General features: G+C 31.8%; 1 protein-coding gene across 11 annotated transcripts in view; it reads right to left on the reverse strand.

Annotated features, from left to right (window-relative positions):
- Positions 1–20,048, reverse strand: part of LOC131842972 (ras GTPase-activating protein raskol) — a 153,005-nt gene that overhangs the window by 23,273 nt on the left and 109,684 nt on the right. The window contains exon 1 of one of the 11 annotated variants that reach the window (XM_059191555.1): positions 11,334–11,526. The exons of 8 other annotated variants lie outside the window; for them this stretch is intronic. The gene's annotated coding sequence lies outside the window, so the exon portion shown is untranslated. Of the gene's footprint in view, positions 1–11,292; positions 11,527–20,048 lie in introns of those variants that run through there. 2 more of the 11 variants (XM_059191556.1, XM_059191557.1) reach the window with 2 other exon arrangements.

The raw sequence follows: 20,048 nt of genomic DNA on the forward strand, positions 1-20,048 counted from the left end.
ACAGACGAATACAGTAACGTTAAGTGCAGTTGTAACGAGATTACTAAGTTTTGGTGCATAAAAAATCCCGGAAATGAATGATTACTACTAAATAAAAAAATAATGTGTAGTTTTTAGTTGTAATAAGACTGGGAGTGCTAATGAATGTATTTGAAGGTCAATATATCAAGAAGGCGGACGTCAAATTATTACTAACGTTCAGTCACGAACTACACACTCGTGTTGTTGCACTAATTTCGTTTACGAATAACGCCTTCAACTACTAATTTGTTATCAGAGAATATTGATCGAAACAACGTGTGTTTATCTTCAAGCGATAAGATTGTAGTGAGTGAGTGACCAATTGTGGCTCACAACTACATAAAAACAGAATTAATGGAAACGGACCATATGAGTTGTACAGATTATCCATATAAATATTGATTATTAACGAACAGAAAATTTAAAAAACAATTGTCCAAAATGTATAATTTGTATTGAGTTATACAAAAATACAATAACAATAACTATAGTACATCGTGTACATATTCTCGTCTGAAATCGGCGTTGGTGCATCTCATATAGTAAATGTATATTTAGTAACATCCCAAGCCGAAATAGGCAAACGTTTGCAATTAGCTTGGGACGAGCGAATCAGTTAATTAAATTAACGAATGCGTGTGTTTTGTATATTTCGTTATAATACTAAACTAGAAGAGGTACAAGGTCGACATGAAGCCAGAACGTACTCTCTATTAGTATAAAGTGAAACGCAAAATAGTTCATGTGACACGTAACTTTTTAGTTAGCTGTTTTTATATTTGTATGTACGAGTAGGTTGGGCTTTGGGTATTAATTTGCCTATTGAACTAAAACGATTGTAACGAATGTTTTAAAGGACCCGCCTGTAATGAATTCGTCTTTACACAGAGTTACAGCTTAATATAAGCGTTATAAGTTCATTGTACCGCATTCAAAGAAATATAATATAAAATGCCGGATGTTGAGTCGTGAAACAGAGGCACAGAAGCGAATGTGATCTCAACTTGCAATCGAATACACGATGAACCAACGCTGGTGGAACGAATGTGATTAACCCAGCTCGTAGCTGCACTGACGGATAATTCAACACAAGATAAGCAAGATTCCTGACTTATGGACGGAATTAGATTTAAGAGCCAAGTAAAATAAACTGCATCTGTGATGAGTTGAAGAAATTAACATTTAATGATTTCTAAGAATCGATGTAATTATGACAATCACTAGGTCTCAATCATTTAAAGTGCAAGAAAATAATTTTATTCTACTAAGTAAGAGTTTACTAGTAGAGTAATATTACGTTACACTAGTGCGAGAAAGGGAAAACTTAAAATAAAACCTATATACGAATCCTTGATAAGTATTACCAGTAATAGAAAACAATAATGTAAAATCCATTTTGTATAAAGAGAAACCTGTGGTATGCAACGGGCTGGTAAATGTTCTATGAGATATCTATAGATTGCATGGCGTATCTGGAATCTCCAGGTACATGACGTCAAATGCGCATATATATATTAACATGTCTGAACGGAACGAATATAAATATTAAATTATATAGGGTTTCAAAAATAACTAAAAATACAGGATCAGCCCTAATTTGGAAGCTGCCAGTGGCGTGACTAATGCGCACATAATCATGATTCAAGGCAGCCACACCGCTGTAGAGGCGACATTACAGCAATCAAGTCTATGGGTCTTTAAACTTTGTCTAAGGAATATTTTACCTCGCTGCATTAAGTAAATATTTGATGAATAAAACAAAATTAAAACCATCGGCATCTTAGCTAGTCAGATATCTCAAAATAATTTTGATATAAGGGCTATATTTTGTGTTGTATTGCTTCTAAAAATGTTTTGGTTTGTTTAATAACTATCCAAAAATTTAAGAGATAAATTTAACACGCTGTAGATATTTTTCTCACGAAGTCCTTACAAATCATGCAGCAAGGAATTATCTACGTGATTTGCTCGTCAGCCGTAAAATGTGATAATAAATTCGAAACGTTATTCTTTCCATTCTTATTCTTGGCAAGTTTATAAAACAAATGATTATGAAGGTATTTTATGCTCGACTTCGTACCATCCCAGTAATATGTTATGAAAATGTTAACAGGAATTACAAACGCAATTTACAAGATAATAAAGACGACTGGTTTATTCTATCAGTACATTTCATCTTTTTAATATACGGTTTCTGTTTCTAGGTATCTGTCGATACAACGTATAGAGAACTTTCACCGCTCACAGTAAGTAATGTATGATGAATCAATGATAAAAAAATACTCGGATTATGACTTGAGCTTTATTCTGAAAAGAGAGAAATATAACACTCTAAATTTAACGTATATCATTTTATACCCAGTATAGTGGCAATTTAATACTTATTGATTTTAGTTATTCTAAAGCAAACACCAAATTGAGTGTTGTAAATACGTAACCAACTCTCTAGAAGACAAACTTAGCACATCACAGAACTTAACCATTATATTCACGTCTATCGTCTAAAGACATATCTGACAAAGATTAGAGGCAAGCTGGCGCCAGACGTGGTTTGAAACTAAAACATAGTTGCGAAAGTTTCCTACGGGTAGGCTGTCGTAAGTAATTTCCTACCGCATGAGAGTGGAATGCAACAAAATATCTCGTATAAGAAAGTTACTGTTACGTAAGGTGTACCTACTAATTTATACTACCATAATATTAAATGGCGTAATCAGTTTAAACATAGACATATAATAGACGCCTTTAAAAAATTTAAGTATCCTGGCTAATCGAGGTCTGTGGTTGCTTGCTCTACTTACAATTCAAATTACTTACAATACAATTCGAATTAAGCAGACACAAATATATATATCGATTTACATTTTGACTTATTTTGAATTCTTAGGATTGATAACAAAACACAGATCCGAGACATTATTCGGGTTACGCCATTACGCCATTGCGTAGATTCGCCACTTGCCTTGTAGCTTCAAATATATCTAGGGAAATGTAGGGATGTCAAGAGCAAGTTATTTTTCTACAATTCAGATTACATAGATACTCAATACGCAATTTACAGTCTGACTGTGTCGAAAGATAATTGAACATAATTTTAGGATTGTTGATACAATTCTAAATACAGTAGACACAGAACGAACGAATAGATTAACGAGTTTTACTCATGCAAACCGTTTACACTATTCCACTGTTTTTGTTCACATGAAAAACATTCCGCCGATTAAATACCTACTCGTTATCATGACGGACGCTTTACAATTTTTAAGAGTACTGTATAATTTTTGCAATAAAATATAATTGTAAACTGTAAAATGCCTATTGGGCCTGTAAAAACTTTTATTTTTTTGAGTATTCATGAGGAACGGTAGCAGTTTCTATTAGGGAATAAAAAAAATATTTATAAGTATTATAGTAAGTATGTTGGTCGTACACATGAAGGTATTGTAATAGGGCGTGTACGGCATTACGTGTTATCGATAAAGTGGCACAAGTTAATGTTTATACATTAACTTGTAACATTTTTACTGCTTAGTGCTTTTTAAACATGTTATTCATTAAAACAAATAATTATCTAGAAATATGAAATTTAACTAGACAAGAAAGAAGCCTTGCGCGCTTCTTTCTTGTCTAGTTAAATTTCCATCATCAATCAAGTATTCCCTTGGAAGGGATCAAAGTTGTCAATATGTCGATCCCAAACATTTACACAGGACCTTTAGGAGGCAAAATTACTTCACAAAGCCCGTGCTCTCTTGCCTCAAGGAGAAATTTATAGAGTCACATACCTCATTAGGATGCTATCAGCCGTGAACAGTGTAAAGCTTACTTTGACAAGAGGTTTGATGGAGTTTCCGAGGAGAAACTAAAGCAACTCTATTAAAAAGTCTCTAGTTAGGCTTCAAGTCGTATATATTTAAATTTTATTTCTTGTTGCGAGAAATACGTTTATTTTATCAACTTTCTATGTTGTAAGTTTATGTTATGTTTCGTGGGCAGAGAAGCGTTAAAGGGCTACATACGCCTTACACAATATTCAAACGGTAGGTAATGTAAGTAATTACATGGTTGTCTTGTTGTTAAATTGTCTTCCGTTCAACAATTTTGAGACGGATTAAAATCCTTTCAGCACAAAACGATTTATTTTATATGACTTTAATTTACAAGGAGGTCAAGGAAATCTCATATATCTGCTTAGCAATTTTAAAATTATCTATGCCAACCACAAAAAATAAATATTTCTTACTTTGTACAAATAAGTAATTTGGTATAAATTAAATTTTACACGTTATTATTATTTATATTTAAATGTTAAATTGCATAGTCGTGTCCGTTAATTTTTAAATAATAACTTTTCTGAATTAGCAAAGAAAGAAGCAAAATGTACCAGCAATATATTACTAAAATCAACTTTCAGTTATCATAAGTACATAGTTATGATAGAAATTAATATTCATAGTAATTATGCATAGCACTGGCAATACTTCTTATCTGTGTGAAAATCTCTGCAATATGCGGAAATTAGTACCACAATATCTGGATTACAGAGTACCGTTAGATTTACTTGTGAACGGAAGAGTGATTAAGACAGCGTTAGTTCGATCAATAATATAAACTCTGGTTGGTATGTGTTTATTGAGGATATATGTAATTACGAACTAATTAGAATTGACACAATAAATATTCTTTCCTAATTAAAGTCACGCATATTTATTTACCGTAATAAATATTCTAACTGCCTCTTTAAAAAGTAAACAATACTTAACATAAAAGAAGATAACATAAATTGATTCAATTACAATGGTCTATTCGAATAGTACTTATACAAAAATAGACATGTCATTATAAAGCTAAATTTAAAAACCACTTAACACGAAATGAAAATAACAATATCGATATAAATTATAAGAATTATCAAATATAACATTAATAAAATTTGTAAATTGGCGAATGTATTGGATAACAACAATTCTACCAGTAGATTAAACATAATTAAATTCAGTTCTACACAGTTAAGTACCTGTATAGCTATTTCACATAATGTGTTCTAGTTTGGTAACAAACTATAATATAAAAAGTGTAAGCGAATATACCGTTAAACCAATTATTGTTTCGAGAATGGCGATATATTTCGACACGAGATGTGCACGTGTTTGTGGTTTTTGATCAGCTATTTTTTTAGTATAGTGTTTGTACACTTGTTAAAATCACCACATTTATAATGTACTCGTACAATCTCTCTCGTAGTTATTACAGAAAACCTGTGATTATGATTTTGCATAACTATTACGATTGGCATTAACCCAGCAGTTTAAATACTATGTATACTATCGAAATTAGCCACTTTGTATAATGTGATGTACAAAGTAAGTACATGTGTGAATTTTTACAATAACTGGGTACCTATACCATGAACATAGAATGTTAAAGAATTGAAATACTAAACCAAATTGGTAGACCATAGTGTAGTAAACTACTATACATAAATCGTGAGTCAGTAACAATTGTATATCTTCCAATTAATAGGTGTAATAAATTATTATTAAGAAAATTCAGAGGTACAAAAATAATCAATATCAGACAATTTAATCCATTTTAAGTAGCCCCCTACCTTTTACCCCTACCCCCTTGTTATACCTATGCCCTAAAGTATGATAATATGGTTAAATAGCACAAATAAATTCTTCCTCATTTACCTTGCAATATAAAAGATGATGATATAATAAACTTGGAATGTTTGTTAAGAAAACCAAATATTATGGAATATGTTATAATGCCCCAGAGATATAGGGCAGGGAGGGTCAAGATAAAAGCTCTTAGTTACAGAAGCGCGACGGCAAACAAGAGACTGTGAAATGAGGACAAGACCGTGACTACCATACGATTCACACGAAGAGCATGGCTATTTTAGGAACCACCAACAATAATATCTGCCACATGTATCGTTGTGAATCGCGATAAAAAGAAAATAAGACAAGATATATTATAGCCGTGGCAAAACTAAAAGTTCAAGAGTGAACGATAACAAGTTTTGGTATGGTGCAAACAAACAAAGCGCTGGCCGGACCAACGTTTGAGGGCAAAATGGGTTGTGCAATAGCAATTTTCTACGCTACTCTAGCTCTCGGTATGACAAAGAGTTACTTAGCGGTAAACATTTGCATAGTATACAAAAGATTTCATATACTGTGCTTCCATTGGAATGATTACAGTTCTTGAATGTTTACGAAATAAGCTAATTTAATACAATGTAATAGGATGAAATAATCCAAATCGACCCTACATTTAAGTACATGATTATTTTTATCGCAAAAATTGATATATAAAAATACAAAATCGTTAAAGGTGAATTAGAATTTCAATTGTATAGCAATGGATATGTATGTGTAGGTACGTGATTCATATTTGTAAATATTTATTAGCTGATAGTATATAACACTCGCACTAAGATCGGTCTTAGATCGGCGTTACATTCTCTACCACAAGGTCACGACCACAAGGTGACGAAAACAGAATCTGTGGCGAGTAATTTAAATAATCAAGAATTCCGTTTATATTCTTTATTTAGTTTATTTAGAACCTCCAAAGAAACCTAAATGACAGTTGCAGAGGTGTATAAATGTCGGAATAAAATCAAATGTAAATTGTAGCTAGTTCTTATATACTTACTTCGACTTTTTTGGAAATATACTCTTTAAAAGTATGACGTTATATTTTAGTAATCATTTGGCGGCTGTTATCATAAAATGATAATGCCAGTCCTATAACGGTATAGTGTTAGATGTGAATCACATAATCATAAATAATAATCATTAATCTACTATACTATTGTGTTGAAGTGCATATTAGTGTTGCTTATCTAAATGATGATTGTTGTTTAATTAAGTGTTGGTATAATTAAATAATAGATGCTTAATACTTTTTACTTATGAACCAAATTACAAAAGACACAGTGAATAAGTCAATGTTACGTCCCAAATATGTAAATAGTTTACGGTATTTCACAAAAGCAAAACAACGCCGTTACTCCGGCGAAATGATAACAATTTACCTGGAATTGTTTGCAACTTTAAGTTGTGAACTTGGTGATTCAACACTCGATGTGCCAACTTTAAGTTGATTTAGTATAGTCAATACATATGAGTCATTCGACCATTCTACTTAAAAGCTGCGGTAATGATCACATTCGTAAGTTATTAGTTTGTTACTTCAGTTCTCAACAATATTGATATATTTATTAAATCAATTGCTTATAATTATTTAAAGTGCGGTAACAGATTGACCGGAAACGTGGCAATTTAGCTGTCATTGAGATAACCCCATTTCCTGACAGTGTTTCAATGGTAGGAACACGCATTATCGGTCAGTTATGTGCTTTTTATACGATAAATATATTTGTTATTTTACAAATTACATTTGATATCAGCATTAAATTATAATAACAAGGTAATTCGATCATTTTATTCTATATTATTTTAAATTTATGCATCTTCTTCGTAGCATGAAATTTAATTACATTTTGGTTGTGTTCCTAGATGTTTATTATTTGGTATCTCATTACAAAGGATCTTAAGGAGTTTACGATCCAAGCGATTGGTGGGATTGTTAGTCTAAGTCTAAGTCTAAAATGCCTTTACCATAGCTTCTTTTACGTTTATTATACACAACTATATATATTGCTATATAAATAATGTTACGGGGAACACACGCAAACTTGCAATTGATATTGATACGAGAATATATCCATTGCGTTCAACGTAATCGCATCTAATGATGCGTAAAATAGAGACAATAGGACCAACTTTACGCATTAAATGCACTGATACAGACAAGATTTCCCAATGGAGTGTCGTTGTAAGGTAACAAACTCCATATATTAAATTCACCCTACTATTAACAACCACCAATCAACAACAACACCCTCGTGTATTATGTTTAGGATAACGTTATACTTTTACGGTATGGTTATGGTGAATATTGAATGATTAAAAAAATAATTAAATTTACAATAATCTCAGCAAAAATGCAAATATATGTATAATTTATACACAATGCATGAATATTGTTCAAGTCTGAAAATATTAAATTAAAATTTTATCCTTTCCGACATATTGTTATATTTGGAAACACACTGAACTTGGATAGACGAGAGATAGGGGTACAAATGCTAACCGTTTAAGTTGTTGGAAGGTAAAATATTTTCAAATAAGTCTTCAATCGCCACTGGAACTGACAAACAATTCGCATATAAACAATATAGAACAGATTGTGTTATATGGGCTCATCGTAGTTGTTACTGTCACGATTGAGGAATATGGTTTACTTATCATAAAATCAGGAAATATACTGGTCAGACAAAGATCTACTAGATTGAATCAATCACCCACGCACTGGTGCTCCATATTTAGACAAAAAGGCGGTCTTATTTTTGGCTTGTTATTTTCTATAGAAAGTTACAGAAAATAGATCACCTGTATGAGACCGACAACAAACTAAGGACACACCAAATACAAAAATATACATTCCAATTTAGAGTAACGTATATAAAATGTAATACACATAGCGTTTCTTTCCTTACCAAGTATAAACATTGAATACAAATAAACTCCGTGCCGAATAGGTAATTCTATATAGACAATTCAAGCATGATGCCCTCAAAATATTTTGTATTACATTAAACATTATACATATGTTTACATAAAACAAATATATAGAAAGTTTAGATTCGTGATAGAGATAGAAATGTGACTAATATGGAAACCATTACTAAGTGATGAGCGTAGAAGATTTAGCGTTTGGACCTTAACAATTCCTTTCACAAATCCCGCAGTCATTAATCATACTCATATTTAAAGGCCATTGGACTCAAATTTATATAAACAAAATCATCTTAGTCATGATGTTTTTATATGCATTTGTTGGAGAACACTAATTGTATCAGTTTAAGCTTACAAAGGTTCCACTTTCACATATATTGAAGCAATTTTATCTTTAATGATTTTAAAACTTTAGTATTAAACAATATTTAGTGTAACACTAAATATAATGTAACTAACGTAATATTTTAAAAAGATATATGCAACCCAAACGTAATGATACATTTGCGTTGCGGTTAAATCTGAAGAAGGAAGAGGAAATAAACGAGTGAACTAACACATTCAATATATGATGAAAAGAAATAAAGAACAAAAAAGAGAGGTGAATTTAAATCACCTGCTTAGTATGTAAAGAAACACCTGCCGACAGATGGTCGACAAAAAACCACCGTCCCCTTTGCTTTGGGTTTCGACTTTGAAAAATCTTTATTTATACAAAATCCAAGAGCAAGTTGTAGTGTAGTCCCTACACATTGAAATACTAAAACATTTCGAGATTAAGAAATATTAAAACCCAACCAATACGTTGCATTGTCGTGTCGTGTGGTTGTATAGGAGAATTACGTAAAATTCAAAGAAAAAAAAAGATCGCGAGCAGAGTGGACTGGCATAGGTCCGGTTTGATGGTGCGCGTCGGCGACAGCAAGCCTGGAATGTGACCCAGACCAACGGCATCGACGGGACTCGAATGGTGACTCATGTGAACGTAAGTTTACTTTTTTAAATAACAGTTGAATAACGCCGAACCCTTGTTTAGAAAGTTCACAAAATATTTCGGCGTGGGTGAATAGATAAACAGGATTACACTACACCTACAGTGCTTTTTATTTAGTCATACGACATCCCACATTACAATTCAATGTGAATGATAGACCTGCTGCATTCAAAATTATTGAATATGATTAAATTTATTGCCCCTTCAACATTTTTGACCACGTTTCCAAACTTAGAGATTTTTCAAAGACAAAGCCAAAGTAAAAAAGTATTGTAATAAACTATCCAAAGAAAAGTATGTAAAAAAAGTTTCAATCCATTTAAATATTACGTAAAATTGGTTTATCTGTTATCGTTTGATGTAATTATATCTAGTGTAAAAGATATAAAATTTGGTAACGGTAACAGTATCACAGAATAATTGCAGATATAAGCATATATGACGTTTTTGAAATAGATAGTGATTCGTTCGAGAGTAGAAAAGGCAACATGGCAACTAAAATGGTTTTATCTTAACTCTCTCAAGGATCTCTCAAAGTAAAGCTGCTAACTCCGTAAGAAGATTAACGGCCAGCCTAGCAGCGATACGAATTTATATAGCGGACGAGTATGGTGTATTTACGGCACAACTTCGTGCTACTACCATGTTTTATATCTTAGAAATCTAAAATTATTTGTACTCAGACATACGAAAATGTTAAAATAAAGAATTACTGTAAATAATTATAAAGTAAGAAAATTATAAAAGGAACGAAAATAAAAGTTTAAAAATTATATCACGTTCCAACTCACTCGTTCTTCTCCGCTAATCTGATGTCTTCTAACAATTGTTCATATCTCTGTGTTTATACATATTCCATAAACACGGCAAATGTGTGTTAAATACACTAGGGATGCGAGTGACCTCAGTAAGAATTACTGAGGTAGGCATCCTCTTGCCGATTCGTATTTATCGTTGAGGACAGTAAAATATAACCCATTTCTTTACGGATTACGGATATCCGGCAATAGTCTATCTTATCTAGATGCTATATTATATAATTCTTTGTTCTTCAGATTTTTATATTTATATTTTAACAATATACCAGCTAAGGATTTTAGTAAATATTTATATAAAATTCGTAAATTCAAGTAACCCACAACAATAGTAAAATGGACAATTACGGATATAGTTTTATGGCTTACCTCCATCTCATTTTTTGTTACTTTTAGTGCAGTATTATATTTCATTATTATAACAATACACAACCAAACATCTGGGCACCTTTTTGAGCAACAAGTTATGTAGGCACGTGCAAGGGACTAAATAATAACTTAGGGGTTGATAGGCTTGGGTATCGACTGAACTCATTGTTTATCTACTCGACCGTACAGAATGAGGGAAAAGTTGGATGAACTTAATATGTTAATAGTTTCTACATATATTGTATGTGTGTACATACATATATAGTACATACACCTGGCTACTTCTTACTATAGAATTACTAATTCGTAACGCTGATTTCAATGTAATCTAATAACTTAAGCAAAACAATGATTCGTATTGAGGCATATCTATATCAGTTATCTCATTGATAAATACGTGATTAAACATCCTAGTCTAGCATAGCCTTTTTACATTCCAACATTCTATATAAATTCGCAATAAATATTACGAAATTAATCCTCACTTTTTCATACTCACAACTTGCTACATAAGAAATCTTATCGATATGCGAGTTATACCATCAAACATCAATAAACAGTTATGCATCACTTATTAGATATTAAAAAAGAAACAAAGAGCACAAATAAATATGATTCGCACTTAAATATTTTTCGATCACTTTTTTCACAGTTTATCACTCAAACACCATAAACTCGCGGCGTAAGAACTTGGTCGAACTGTGAAGCGACCGGCGAAGGGAGCGATCTTGCTCAAATAACTTTGTTGACAAGCGGCACGGCTGTATGGCAAGCGTGCTGCGTCGGCCATGTTCAGAAACTTCGACGATCTCCGGCCAATGTCGGCTATCTTCGGGTAATACATTACTGGTAGTACTGGTCAACTATGTATACTTATCTATATTATATATATGCATTTGATCATCGGTATCAATATATCATATGATTATCTGAGATATATTCTATATTGAATGGCCTATAATCTCAGTATATTTTTAATCAAATTTTAGGTAAATTTCTCAGATAATGTATCGGATAACCTATGAAAAATTTGATAAAATGCATCAACGTCATCATGCAAATATCATACATACCTGCATCTTATAAGTAAAATTTTAAAATAACTACAGGTTTATATGAATAGAGTATGTACTCTATGAGCCCACACTCTAAACTAGTGAGTTTGACACAGGATTTCCTGAAACTCTACAATCCGGTGAAGAGCAACATGTTCATAGTTTTCTTTATATACATACAACACACTAAAGACTAAGATTGATGAACAAAAAATAGAACTTTATGTAATTCCACCACATCTATATTAGATATGGCAGTCTTGTATTACAAAGCTGTCATATGGCAACTTTGTGACAAATATGTAATTTAAAATATTTAGTAATGTTCAAAATCATCTCAGTATATACACACAAAGAATTAGTCTAGCTATTCAAAGAGATACGAGAACGTAGGGAACGTTGCCAGTATCTTCGGAACTTTGCCTAAAGGGACCTCTTTTAATAATATATTTTAGTTATTGTATTATATTTTTTAAGCTTTTTAATTTTAAGTTGTAGTTGTATAATTAAGTTATGTAAATGATATAATTAGTTTAGTATTGTTGTCTTTAAAATTAAATAGTTATTAATAAATGTAATTATGTATTAAGTTCAATAAAATTTTGAACATTACTACATATTTTCAACGAATGGATTTCACATATTACATAAAAATACAAAGAGCCCATAAAAATATATTAAATGGAAATAATGTGATATTTTTAACAATTACCAGTACTAAATATTTTCTCTCTTATCGTTATCACATCGTTATCAATTAAACAAAATTTCACATGTCTCTAGGAAACGTTTAGTATAATTTTTACTTCGTGAAGACAAGCCCATTATAAATTCTTTGTTCTATTAGTCATAAAATCCACAGGTATAATACATTCAGAACGGTCTAACTAATACTGCTGTGACCACTATGTAATTTTTTAAAGTTTAAAAGAAATACAAACAGATGCTCGTATTTTAAAATTTGTATATAACAAAGACTGCGTATTTGATATTCATAAAAGAATATTTTCTTAAATTAATTATTTTCTTCAATATTATTAACCCAATAATATTTTATATGTATCTAAATTTAATACAAATGTGGTTAAATTGGGACCAAAATATACCCGCCTTCTAAAATACTCGCAATAAAATCCCCAAATACCTGCTCTCCTGTTGAGGACAAGAGAGTGAGAGAGTGTTTATTATTATATTATTTTTATTGTCATTATAGTTTTCTTATAGGATATATATATTCGTATAAGTAGTTTATACTTATTAGGATTTGAAATTATAGAAAGTGTATTGCAAGGCAGTTCTGAATGCTGGCATGCTTTTTCTCTTTTTCTATTCGCCGGGGGCGCAAGTACATGAATAAATCACGATACCAAGACTCGGCATTATGCGAGAGGCGATCGGTCATGAACCCACTAAACTGGTTCTTGCGGTATTGTTCGTTGAGCCAAGGGCTACGTATAGATAGTATATATATTAATATTATTAATCATTGTTATGACTATATTGGACCAATGTACACAGTCTAAGTAGATATTTTGGGATTGTTTATCCAAGGCTATTTTGTAATATTTTATTTATTTATTTCAGGTAACTAGGCCCATATTATAAATACCTTATAGATTAATATATAATATAAACCTATAACTTAATATTTAAGAACGAATATATTGATATTGTCTATGTGGTCACGGCACTGAAGACGGCAATCTGCCATGGTAGCGCCGATATACCACACCTTTAATGTTTGTAACACAGATGTGAAGAAATGTAGCTATATCTTACACGACAGTAAAAAACTATCCAAGAAGGTAGGCTACCTTCTTCACCATTATTAATTAAAAATAACCCATGTCCCCAATGTGCAGTAAAATTTTGTGTTTGTGCTTGATAAAGATACATATACAAAAGTAAGTAAGCCTTAAACATACAATTATTGAATAAATGTTATGAAATATTATATCGATAACTGGTCGATGATTGATAAAATATCATATTTCATGATAGAGTAAATTAAAAAGATCATAAATAGCAGAATACAACGAATGTCATTGAAATATCGTAGATGGAGACAATCATTTTTGGGATTTTTTACATTCATTCATTACATTCTTTTATTGTAAATACGCAGTACGCTGATACAGAAAACTGTAGTGTCGTCCGACAGAAATATTCACCAGGTACATTATTCGTACACTGTACCTAAGTAGGTACAGTGCAATGCAGATTCTAGAGTACTCCGTCTGTTTATTTCTTTTATTTTAGTATAAGTTCTTGTCTTAATTATTTTACAGTTCGTTTATCCCTGAACATGTCACACATCTGTACACGATAATTCACACACTGTTCCTTCAATTATTCGTTCGTTATTGAAACAGAGACAATGCCCAGAGAGACATAGCGAAACTAAAAACTCTACCATACCAACAAACGAAGGAAAGGCAAGGCCGTGTCTATTTTCGTAGGTACAATAGCCAGTATTTGTTATCGTACACTCACATCATAAATTACATTAGGGTCCGAATTAGAAATTATTCAGGTCAGAATTTGTATATTCAACTCAAATCTATAAATTATGAGTGATGATTTGTAAGCACATGATATCATATACCTGATACCTTATAAGTATCATACGTACACTATCAACTTAATCATTTTACAATTGCATTTTTATTAATAGTTTCAACAATTATAAATTGTATTGAGTGGCGCCGAATTCTTGGGCTTAGATTCGTTACATCCCAATGAAACTCTACGTAAATGTAATCGACAATATGACGCCATCTAGTGGCGAGTAGAGAACATAACAGTTTACTCAAAGTAAGTATAGAGGACGTTACCTGCTACTTTGCGCGTATTTACTGTTAGAATTTTGTTTTCTGAATTATCCAAAACTTACCTGAAACAAAAATGATTACTATAAATAAAAAATATTTTATGACAAAATTAGTAGAAGTATAAAAAGCGGTAGCTACGTGTAGTAGCTAGCCACATAATTAATGATATTTATAATATACCAGCCCTCAGTACAAATATTAAAAAATGTATTACAGACATTACAAAATATTATATATCGTGAATAAAGTCTACCGTTTTATAATTTAAAAATATCAGCGGCGTATACCTACTACCGTATAACAGTGAACTATCATTTCCTGCATTCGACACAGTTTTCACATATGATAACGACGCTACGCACTACCACCATACCTATGTTGTAACTTTGTTGTAAAAGTAGGTACACTTATTACTACTACCAGATAGTACGCATTATAATAAACTGCAGGAACTAAAAGCAATTGACATAGATTTAAAAGTTTAGATCTCAAACTTCTCAAATATTATTTCATGCAGTTCAATATTAAATGGATGATGTTTTCTTCTTTACCTTTTAGCGAATAACTACTATAGACATATAGACTCTGTTTTGCTTGCTGAAAATTTTCATAATGATCGACCTACATGTATAATTTGAAATACAATAAAATCTAATGCAAAAAATTAGTGTAGTATTATTAACTATTGCACTTGTTTATTTATGGTTTATATTTGCGATGTTAGCAATAGATAAATATGTAATAACAATCACAAAATCTCAAATTCAGCAGAGGATAACTAACAAGAAAATTAGTTCTTCCTCATTTAAAAACATATTGTACTCATAGTTATACAGGCGAGTTATTTAGAGTAGAATACAGCAACGTTGAGCATAATAACCTAAATAAACAAACCAACTAAATGACACCAACCGACATTGAATAATATAAACAGTACCACAGAAATCACGTCCCTCAAGTGTCGCGCTATTCGTAAGGACTGAGGCTTAATCCCATCGTAACCAATAACTGCCATATCCTCAATCTTACATACAAGCTGCTCGGCGAAAATGAAACAGTGGTATCTACGCAACAGAACCTTGAACAGTACAATGTCTACCTCGGTTAAAAATTATATGTATGTAATTTTGATGCATTAGTAATATATCGAATCACCATTTGTTAATCTCAAAGTCATTTAGAGATAAGATGGGACGGATGACGCAACGATACGTCGCCGGAAACAAACGCAGTTCCAGAAATCATAACAAAAGGTGGCAGGCACGAATGTTATCAAAGTAATACTGTAATTGAAATCGTTTCAGCAACCACGTTTTTTGTACACATGAGTCAGTCAATTTATGAATGAGGGTATGATGGTCTGAGCCGCGAACTCGTCTGACACCAATTCCGTGCCAAATATATAAATAGAATATTACAGTGCAATGTACTAACAATTTACTATAGGCATTTTAAGTATTTTGTCACTCTTCTCATTCTCACTCCATTTCATTATTCATGTCAAATCATATGAGGGCATTATAAACTAAGAATATATTTTTGAAAGTAATGTATGACAAATAATAACACAATACATAATCTTATATTAGTCGTTTTACGTCTTTGTAATATCGTAATATTACCCCATTACTAGTAATGTACCATGACAGGTGACTTCCACGTGTTTCTCCTGGACACCAACGTGATATATTCATGTTGAATTTACCACGATGGGCTAACTGACCTGACCTGATCACGTTCATGTTATCGTCCTCCACCGGTACCCCGCCAGCGTAAACCGTTAGCGCAGGTGGGTGCAACATCCCATTATCATCCATAAGAATATCGTAATATTTTATGCAGTTGTTTCAATTCTTTCTGATGTTGTTTAAATTGTGAAATTTACAAGAGTAACAATAATTAACTTTATTTATTTAACCTTAAAATGAAAAATTCAAACGCTATTTATATAAGTATCTTGGTAATACCGTTGGGTAATCCCATGAGATGTTTTTGAGTCAATTCTATTATTCTATTGTATAAAAGGTATACACAACAATAATATTTAAAAACGTACGGTGCTGTATTTAATAATGTTCAATGTCAATATTATTAGTCAAATACGTATTTTTTTCTTTTATAAAAGAAAGTATAAATAAATAGGTGTGTTCGACCCAATCATATTGAGTTACATTTTACCAGTTTCCACTTGTTATGATTACTCATTCTTTACCCTACATTCCTTGTTTTCCTCATTTAAGTTTTGGTAAGTAAGTACTTTGTTCGTCATATGATTATATTTCTGAATTATAAAATAAATCACAATACATATCTGTTGTAACCGGGTAAGGAAGGATTAACTTTTCCTTACTTTAGATTCTTTACAGGTACCTGTGCACTATTCTAAAATACAGTCAACCTCATATAAATCAAGATCAAAATTATGATAAATTTAAAATATGTAAAGTTTTATAATATCAACTATCTTAAATTGTCAATAATTTTGGTTATATTCAAATTAAACGTAATTATGAATAAAAGAATATAATCGGATTATTATTTTTAGTTGTTTGTTTAGAATCATTTTATATTTTACCATCATATTAAACCGCTTATACACTAACCACCAACGTTAAACCAACGTTAAAACGTTATAAATAGAATTAAATATATAATATTACTTCTGTAACATTATTAAATGGTTATTATTCTGATGAGCTCAGGGAATGATCTCATATAGTTTTGAGCGAGACGGATGAGTACCCTGACTAACTGGTAATACGAACATATTAATTGCTACAATGTATCCGCTAATTGAACAGAACTCGCCGCAAGATGAGACTCAACGCTACGTATCGTGACAAACTTAACTAGATAAGGAATGTTATAAAAACCCGATGAGAAAGTAAACTTGCGACGTTACCGGTATTTGTTCTATGAATTAACACGTGAGGATTTCCTGGCCCCCTCGAAATTCATTCAATCGCACAACAAAAGAGCGGTGTGCGCACGATGTTGGTATAAAACCAGCCCGGCTTCCGTTGGTAATGGATGCTGCACACAAAAACTGGCCCCCGCAAACGAGATGGCATACCAGGATAATAGTACTAGATTGACAGTATTGATGGGCGACGATCGACGACACGATCGTGGCGCTCGGCTCTCGTCATAAAAGCATGTAGCCAGCGGAAACCAATTAATCGTGTGGAACTTTTGTTTTCATACAAATTCAAACATCCAATAAACGTTTTTTAACTAGGAATTAACTTATTTCATTTAATATCTTTAGTCTCCTTCTTAATATTAATAAAAAAAAGTGAACATCATTGAATATACCTGCAGATGCTTCAATTAAATCGGAGCGCGTGTTAGAGACATTAAAACGGTTATCGGACTATATTTTAAAGTTACTAATTTATCTCGAAATCTCTAAATAATGAATAAAGATTCATAAATACCACACGCCTATTAATTACTACTAATACCGTTAAGCCACTAGAATAATTTTCCTTTCTTTCAATCTATTGTCAAGATTTGGCTTGGCCTGACAATGTAGGATATCGGTAAATTTGTATAAAAATTACAAATCTTAATTATTTGTAATTTTTATACAATGTTACTGATTTTTATACAATACTAGCTTTTGCACACGTCTTCGCACGCGTTAATTTATCCTCTTAGGGGTGGAATTTATCAAAATCCTTTCTTAGCGGATGCCTACATCATAACATCTACCTGCATGCCAAATTTCAGCCCGATCCGTCCAGTGGTTTGGGCTGTGCGTTGATAGATCACTATGTCAGTCACCTTTGAGTTATATGTATTCAGATTACTGTATTGCATATAATAAGCTTACTGTTTTATATATTGTAATCACAGAAAAAAACAAATTGAAGAAGCGAGTTCTTAATTCAGACTTAGGAGAATCCATTTATTTTTTCTATATTTTTAACGGAAGGGTTTCCTCCCTCCGTAAGTTATTAATAGTTTTCGTCCCAACTCACATTAATTTTATTCAAGATTTAAGCTTTTTTGTGCGACAAAATCTTTATGCAACTCTTGGCCCGCTAATAATAATTATAATGTAAGGGGTTCCGTATAACACAGAAAGGAATACAGGAAGCGGATGTCAGTAGCAGCTAGTGGCTGGCGGTTGCGCCCGTGCAGCCATAGCTTTACAGGTGCGCCGGAGCGACACGAACGGAATTATTAACTTTGAACGTGATATAAACGTAAACATACATGTTTTATTTTCTTATCAATGCAAACATGATTCGTGTTTCGATCTATATTATGTAAATATACGAGAGCGCTGTAGGTACAGACGAGAATTAGAATGTCCTATAGAAACGGTATTTAAAACGATACGAATCTAGACACAGGAATAAACGCTATCGATAGTAAAAGTATTAAATAAAGTTACACTATCACGAAGATAGCAATAAATAAAGTGGGCAAATATTGGAATAAACATAGTTTAATTGAGATACCAATCATTTTGAAGTCGGTTGGTAAATAAATACTACGTAACGGAGGTGCTAATTTATCCGGTGAGGATGATTCATCCTTATAACTACATACTACAGCGCCTATCGCGAATATCAATGTCAAGATCCAATCAAGGACAGCAGCGTAACGTCAGACGTTAGTGGCATTATCATTATATGAATATAGTTTAATCACAGAATGCAAAAAAATATAATGAACACTATTTTACCCGAAGATAAAGAGTAAGCTATACCTATAGAATCCATAATCGCATTGTAATATGTAACAAATGTATTTTATTCTAATTCAATATCTACAACGTTAACATTAAGTTCCTTATTTTACGATCATAATACATTAACAAATATTATTCATATTATTTTAATGCACGGTATTATAGTCCCTCTTTTTACCAAAGATGTTGAGTGGTAGAGAATGTAATAAGGCATCCAGTATGCAGGTTCGCATTGCTCAATCTATCAGTGTGTATAACAATAATAAAAAGAAAATAAATAATAGCACGCCGCTTGTTTAACAAGTCATTTAATGCCATATTTCATTTTCTTATTTTCAATAACCAATAGGCAAAGAAATTTGTTACTATGTACGTAAGATAAGACTTTTTTAAGTATAGAAAGCTACATACATTGTACAAAGCTGAAGATATATTATTATATAAAAAGACCTATGTCATAAATAAAATCTAAACAATTTCTTTGGCATATTTTCAAAAGAATTTTAAAGATGATTTTTTGAACGAAAGTGTAATTTGCATACTACATACTTTAAAGATTATAAAGGCCCAATTTAAATTACATAAATTTTCTGTGTCTCTTTGACATTAAAAGCAATAGTTTATGTAGATATCAATCAATTCAAAACATATGCAGATAATACTATAC

This window comes from Achroia grisella, unplaced genomic scaffold, assembly GCF_030625045.1.
Source record: "Achroia grisella isolate CSIRO2021 unplaced genomic scaffold, CSIRO_AGI_Agris_v1 utg2671, whole genome shotgun sequence".
Lineage (NCBI taxonomy): Eukaryota > Metazoa > Arthropoda > Insecta > Lepidoptera > Pyralidae > Achroia > Achroia grisella.